The sequence below is a fragment of the Ambystoma mexicanum genome, chromosome 8 (genome assembly GCF_040938575.1).
Source record: "Ambystoma mexicanum isolate Mex_15411 chromosome 8, UKY_AmexF1_1, whole genome shotgun sequence".
Classification (NCBI taxonomy): Eukaryota; Metazoa; Chordata; class Amphibia; order Caudata; family Ambystomatidae; genus Ambystoma; species Ambystoma mexicanum.
In genome coordinates this window covers 1,137,956,326-1,137,963,818 of record NC_090929.1, presented here as the reverse complement: position 1 = coordinate 1,137,963,818, position 7,493 = coordinate 1,137,956,326, and the positions used below count along the sequence as shown (strand labels likewise).

The window sequence follows — 7,493 nt, the reverse complement described above, 5'->3', positions numbered from 1 at the left end:
GCGATATGGTATGAGTGATATGCTAAGCACATGTGGAGTGGTGCACTGCTGTTTAGTGGTGTCAATGACTATATGATTGTAATCCCAGTTGTTAGCGTATGGTGTTAATTACTGTTTTTTAAAGTTTTTTTTACTGCTATAACCTTTTAAGTGTACTTTTATGTCTTCTGCCGAAATAAAGTAAACATAAATAAATAAATAAATAAATATAATGGCGTTTACAAATAAAGAATTGTGGGTTTTACAAAAACATGAATAAGCTGAGAGCTAGTTTTTATTTATGAATATTATCCTTGATGTTCTCACTTAACATTCAATATTCTAAAACAGAACATGTTTCTCTTTCTAACTTTCAAATTCACAAACTGTGCATTATTGTTTGCCTCATTTGCTCCATTTGCTTACCCATTGATTTGGGATTTTTGTGTTCCATTCGAATGAAATTGCATTGAAATGATGAGGCAATTTAAAAAGTGCATTTTCCGTTTGAAAGCACTCTCTATAATGGAGTCAAATGCTAAAAACACACATTAGCTGATATTCGTCATATCCTAATTTTAATGTTCATACCGAACACAAACAAAATCACTACTTACTCAAAAACAAAGCTGACTTTGTGCATACTGGTATGATGAGCACCTATATTGTATAGCAGTTTAACACGAAAGGAGACAGTTCCGGTCCACCATAACACAGATCAGGTGCAGACAGGACTCCTCGTGGGGTAGTCGGCAGGAGGCACACAATCTCTTCATGTGCTGTGATCTGTTTCAGAAAGATGAAGGTACAGCATCTTAACACGGACAACTCACAACACCTAGTAGATTCACCATCATATGAACTTACATGCATTGATGTAGCACCTAAATCAAGAAGTATTAAGGTGCTTGTATGCTCCCTTGTGGAGGGACACACAGAAAGCAAAGGGAATTAATGTGAGGAAAGACTAGAAGCCTATGGGAGCAAAGTGATAACCTCTTGGTAGCTGTATGAACACCTGTTGGAAGTTGTGAGAGACTGATTGAGTACTGGGGGTGGAAGGTACACCCGAGTTTAGGAAGAGGAACACTTCTGGTGTAAGGAACCTGAGGAGAGAGGAAGAAGAGCAATGATAGGGGATGTGTGCATCTGGGAATATGAGGATGCTAACTTGTTCATTATTGGCGGGGCTGAAAATGGACTTTCAGCTTGCAAGCACTTTCATCACTCCTGGGCAACAGTGGTAAGGAAGTGGGGAGCCTAGTGAAAAGGAGAACAGGGGAGTAAGAACAAACAGGGGGAAGGAAAAGGACCACAGGCTGATAAAAGGAGCAGCAGGATGTAAGAGGACTAGAAGATGAGCGAATGCAAGGGGAACAGCTGGCTCTTCACCGCAGAACAGAATATTGAGAAAGAAAATATCAATGGAGAAACGTAATAGTGGGGGAACAGAACAGTGCCCTGGGAAGGTCCTGCTTCTCTCTCTAGGTGCATAAACAGAACCTAATGCAGCAGGTGACATTGTTTGTATGGCTTCAAGTATGCTTCTTTTCCATGGTCAAAGATGGCTACCCTTTATTTTACTGATAAGAATGGATCATTCAGAATAACATCATGATCAACTGAGCACCCGATTGACAGCAGACCCCTTTTTGCAATTGATGTGTATTGGACATGTGAGAGATCTAATGTTCTCTCTAGGACTATCCATCGAACTGAAAAGCATGTGCACAGAATCGTTCTGCACTGGCTGCAGTCACTGAATTTGGCAGACTGAGAGTGTGATATAAAAGTACCCTGGTATCAAAATGGGTTTCTGGAGCAGTTATGTCTTCTGCACACACAATTTTAAAAACGAGATGAAGAATTCATCTCCCGGTTGTGTACATGCTCTTGGTTTATTTTAAATCACAATTCCACGTATTTAAGATGTTCCTTAAATACATGGAATTGCGATTTAAAACTAATTCATAATATGTTTGCAAATTATGTGTGAAGGTGACATAACTGCTGCATAGACCCATTTTGATACCAGGGAACTTTGATATCACGCTTTCAGTCTGCCACAAGCAATGTCTGAAGTCAGTATAAACGACTCTGTGCACCTGCTTTTCAGCCTCGAAAAGCACAAGCATGCCTGCAGACCCAGGATGATATGATTTCCTTCCATGATCAGTTACCCTGCATCAGAAAACATTTCTTCGGGGCATCTGGTAAATCGTATTAACCTACACATAAGGTCAAGAATCTGAATCTGATTTTTGACGCTTTCAAGACCAGCTCACAGTTGATCTTAATCCCGGGTCATAACTATTACTGCAATGGGAACTGGAGCAGTAATGCATGCAATGAATGTGAGTGTTGAAAGTATTGATAATTCAAATACTTGCAGTAATCTAGTGGGATTCACCATTGCCAGTTATTTCCCCTGTCTGTAAAGACCATATATCCCTGGCAGTGGTATTTACTAAGTGCAGCAAGTGGTATTCATACAGCTCTTTCTCCATTAAACCAACATATAGGCCCTCATTCCGAGTTGGGCGGTAAGGTCCCACACGTCTTTAGCTGGTCCCGCTAAGGGACCAGGGCGTTAATTACGTGCCCACTATTTGTGGAATGACCCGGTAAGTCCCCATTCAGCCAGACCGGTCCCGGACCGGGACCCGGTATTGGAGGCAGCCATGGCGCTAATAGCACCATGGCTACCTCCAATCTCGGAATGAGGCCCATATTCTTTTGAGGGGGGAAATCATAACTATGCTTCAAAGCAAAACATGTGCTCTCCTTTCTAGGGGAATGCAAACATATGTTTCACCTCAAAAAGAATCAGGGGCAGCTCTGAAGATATCTCGACTTCAGGTTTCAGCATTACCTAACAAGGGGCAGAGGGGAAACACTCCTTGGAGTAGTTAAGTCACAGGAGCATTCAGAATGGATTCTTTCGATATGTCATTATGGAGACTGGGGCAAACACTGGGCTAGAAAGCATTGGAAAGCCAGGAGATGTGGCTTACTCTATAGGGTTCTGGAAACGCAAGATATTTGACTAATGCACAGGAAGGTGTTCGAGACAACTCAGTAACAATTAGCAGTGAAGGATCATTTGATTATTGAACTCATGAACGGGTTGAATCCCCAACCACTCCTAATCAAGTGGAGTGTGGAGGCGGAGAAGATTACAATCCTTTCTTAGAAGCCAACCAGAAGATTGATCATCTCCTGATCAGACTCAGATGTTCCATTAAAGAAAGCCTCGTTGGCAATGACTAATATGTTTAATTCCCTTTCCTTTGCCAAAATCTGAATCACATGCTAACATCTGGCCACTCCTGTGGATTTGTTGCAATAAAAGTTATCACCCTGTTCTATTATCCACTGCTGTCAAGATCCAGACCTCACCCACTCATTACATTTATGCATGTTCAGCTTCCCGTTGTGTGACTTGAGATTCTTGTAATAAAACTTAATCGCAAACTACAGTATAATATTATTATTTAAAATGTACCAAGAGCAACCAAAGACCAGCAACGTAAAATAAAATAAGAACTACATTGTATCATGGTCCAGCAAGGCAACAGAAATTGAAGTAAACCAAAAATGAGCATTTAGCAGACAGGGTCAGATGAGTGAGGTGTAAAAAAAATGATAAAAGTGGGTTCTTTAGATGCCCCATGCCATGTTTTGCATGATTAAAATAAAAAAAAAGTCATGGAAAAGTGCGAAGAAAGGGCACACAACAACAAAAATAACAAAATGAATCCAAATAGGACATCGTAAGTATGTCTATGGAAAAAACATCTGTAGACACGTTCACAGGTTGAAATTATTACTGTAGAAATGACACAGAACTGTATAACCTAAAAGAGTTATTTTGGATACATAGTCATCCTTCCTGAAAGTATTGTATACTAATATGGGAATGTGACTTATGTCATTCCAGAGATGCCCCTCAAAACCTATTTTTCTCTTTGTATTTTGGGACATTTAGTGCTCAATTTATAAAAGGAAAAGCAAAATCAAAAGTCTTAGAAAGCAAAAGTAAACTAATGTTGTAAAATGATCTCCTGAATGACATTGGGCATGCTGACATATTAAACCAGTATATTTGACAATATATTTTTACATGCATGCACGAGTGAAAAAACCTCTTGGTGCAGAATATGTAATCTTAGAGCAGATTCACAAAGAATCCTGATTTTCCAAAATTATAATGTGTTTTAAATGTCGCCTCATAAAAGTCGTAAGTGAATTTAGGCATACGTTACAACAGAAAAGTGCAAGTTGTGCCCAATCAACACACAAGAGCAACACAATCTGCCTGTTATAGTGGTGGTCTAGCCAGGCCAGTGCAACTTGTTCCAGAACAAATTTAATTAGCAGAGTCTTTGGTGAACTAAAACATTTAGGGGTTGCCAGGGGTCGCAACCCCTGAGGTCTCCCTTGCTACCCCTAAAATTACATTTTTTTTAAAATAAAATGAGGCTCATGGGCTGTGGCCAGAAGCATGTGGCACTTTGTTTCTGGAGTGGTTGGTTTCCTGATAGCTATAGCTGGTAAGATAGCTCAGTGGGTTGAGTGATGGCTGCTGAAATGTGTGTGTGATATGGAGGTTGCAGGTTCGAATCTCAGCAAGGTCAACTCAGCCTTACATGCTGCTGAGGTTGATAAATGAGTACCAACACATGTTGGGTGATATTGTATGTATATTTCTTTCTTTATGAAGCGCTCAAGCACATCATTATCGTTTGGCCTGGAACGCCTGCTTGCATTCACAGTAATTTGGGAATGCGGGCCTATACGCACTGATAGTAACTATACATTTGGTGATCCATTCTTGTATGAAATGTATATCACCTACAGTGAAATCCTAACCATATTTTTTGTAATGTACTTAAAAACAATTCTATGTGATGCCACTTGGGTGAAAGGTCATGTTCCATCGCTTCCTGTGATATCAGTTTGGGGTGGGGACAAATAACATCACTTCCTGTAATGTCATTGTTAGGGAGAATTCTCTCTTTGGGCTGAATTTCCTAATCTAGTGAGTCCCCCAGGAGCTTTACTGTATTTCTGGATTTTGTATTTTTCTCCTGCCAAGAGTGAGACTCTTTTTTTCCCACTCTTGGACATGATTTATAGTGTTCCTTTGACTGTTAATGTGTTTTATGGGCTATGGGGTCCTTTACTCCATAGGGTCTCATGTGTTTTTCCTATGTGTGTTACAAAGCACCCTCCATGCAGTAACACAGGGGTGTCATAGTGACACCCCACCATAGACTCCATACCCTGGGACTGACTACTGTCTCCCAGGGCATGTAAAGTCACCATTGGCTTTACTAGTCCCAAATTATGAACAGAAACCAGTACAAACCATCATATTGTGGACGTACTGGTCGGGGCAATTCAATTGCCACGGGGTCTGTTAGTCGAGGGGGCACGTCTCCGTCCCCCCTGATCGAGTTTTGGCTGGTGGCAGTGGATACTACTTTTTATATTCGACCGCGAATATATCCCTGTGGGATTTTCCCATTGTTCGAGGCTACCAACTTTAATTATTTAATTCTCATAGCCTCGAACATACCGCCGGTTTATTTATTTAATATTAATTTGCCGGTTGGTATTTTTTGCCAGGACTCAATTCTAAAATGGCGTTTGTGTTCTCTTCTGTGACTCCAACCCAAGTCGAGCCCTTTGTTCCACTTTTTGGCGGGCTTCTCCACAGAAGCCTCCAAAAGTGGTGCCACTCTGTCTGGGTACCACAGGGGGTGTAGGAGGGGGTTTAGGCACCCTGGACTGAGTTACCTTAGTAACTCAAGTCGCACTCTTGTGTGATTGGCCCAAGTGGTGAGCCAGCCACTCACCACTTAGCATGTTTGATTGACAGCTAGGCTGAGTGAATGGGGGTGTGCTGCATAAAAGCAGGGCTTTGGGGACTGGAACTTCAGAAGTCGCCACAGGACCTGAGAATCCGACGAGGGAGAAGTTGAGCCGACCTACCACAATGACACAACCGGTGGAGCCCTGCGGAACCGACTCACCACTTCCCGACGACAGAGAAGATCTCCCGGCTAGAGAGGCTTCTTCCCCTGACTGGTGGGCACAACCAGTTTACCTTCTTTTCCTCGCATCCCAGGACGTCTTGTGGTCGAATTGTCCATGCCAAGCACCCCGGCAACCGGATATCCACTTACCACGGACCTCGAATCAAAGAACCGCTCCTTTTACCTGAGAACTCCGCGGCTGGTTTCTTCCCTGGCAGTGCAACAGACTCCTTTCTTCCTCCCTGACGAGATCCTCTCTTCTCCCAGACAAAGCACCAACTTGCATCCGCTGCCAGGAACAACTGCCCCCGCTGGAGTATTCTCATCACTTTAAGGTACTGTGTCCGCCAGGCCTCCCTTTCTAAAGATTGCTACAAGGTAATAATAATCCCTTAACATTCTGGACAGGGCTGGCCACCTTGACCATCTAACTTGTCCCTTTCTTTGGTCCAACTCTTTTTTTAACCTTTACAAGACTTTTGTGCACTGCAACCGTGTGACCTTGGACACATTTCGTTCTGATCCTCTTAAAGTGGATCCGGCCTACTGAACTCTAACTTCACGGTTTTACTTTGCCTTCCTCTCTTGTTGTGTTCGTGTAAAAGTGTTGGGATCTGTTTCAATTTATACTCTGCTTTTCTCTCACTTTTAAAAACCAATTATTAGAGTGCCATCTGCGTTAAGCGCTCACCGCTGCCTGAAAATAAGTGGGGCTTTACTAAAGAATTGTCTAATATTCTTTTAAGGGAGTGTATATCTTTTAGTGACTGTGTTTTTGAACTGCTTAACATTAGTGCCTGTGTGTTTTACTAGATGTGGTTTTAAATAAATAATTATATCTCTTTTACACCAAGCTCTGGTCAGTGTTTACTTGTTCTACTGTTTGTTTGTTTGTTTGTTTATTTATTTATATAGCGCTCTTGACCCGGGGGTATATATGCGCTTTGAACATCAGGTTACAGGTAAAAGACAATAGTACAGTATTGATAGGGCATAGATAATAGTATTCAAACAATATACATAAAATTAGACATTCGGAGTGCATACATGTGTGGTAGGACAGTTATTTGTTGGTTAACCAGGAAATGACCTTGGTTCTGAAGGGTTGGAAGGTAGGTGTGGATTTAATATCCAGTGGGATGGAGTTCCAGAGTTGTGATGCCAGGGTTGGGAAGCTGGATCCTCCAGCTCTTTTGAGGGAGTATTTGGGAACTGTTAGTTGTAATGAGTTGGACGATCTGGTGGTTCTGGTGTTCTGTCTAAGTGTAAATTTGTTCGAGAGGTAGGGTGGGGCAAGATGATTGAGGGCTTTGTAAGTAAGGCATATGGTTTTCAAATCAATTTTCTGTTGGATGGACAACCATTTGCAGGCAGTTCTGGTAGCGGAGATGTGTTCCCTTCTAGGAATATTGAGGGCGGCACGGAGTGCGTTATTTTGTAAAACTTGCAATTTATTGATTACTGTTTTGTTGG

At 41.8% G+C, this 7,493-nt stretch overlaps 1 long non-coding RNA gene across 1 annotated transcript in view; it reads right to left on the bottom strand.

Moving 5' to 3' along the window:
- Positions 1 to 330: 330 nt before the first annotated feature.
- LOC138473751 (uncharacterized) overlaps positions 331 to 7,493 on the bottom strand; it is a 245,246-nt gene continuing 238,083 nt past the window's right edge. The window contains exon 3 of the long non-coding RNA XR_011268892.1: positions 331 to 765. This is a non-coding gene — a long non-coding RNA (uncharacterized lncRNA). The remainder of the gene's footprint in view (positions 766 to 7,493) is intronic.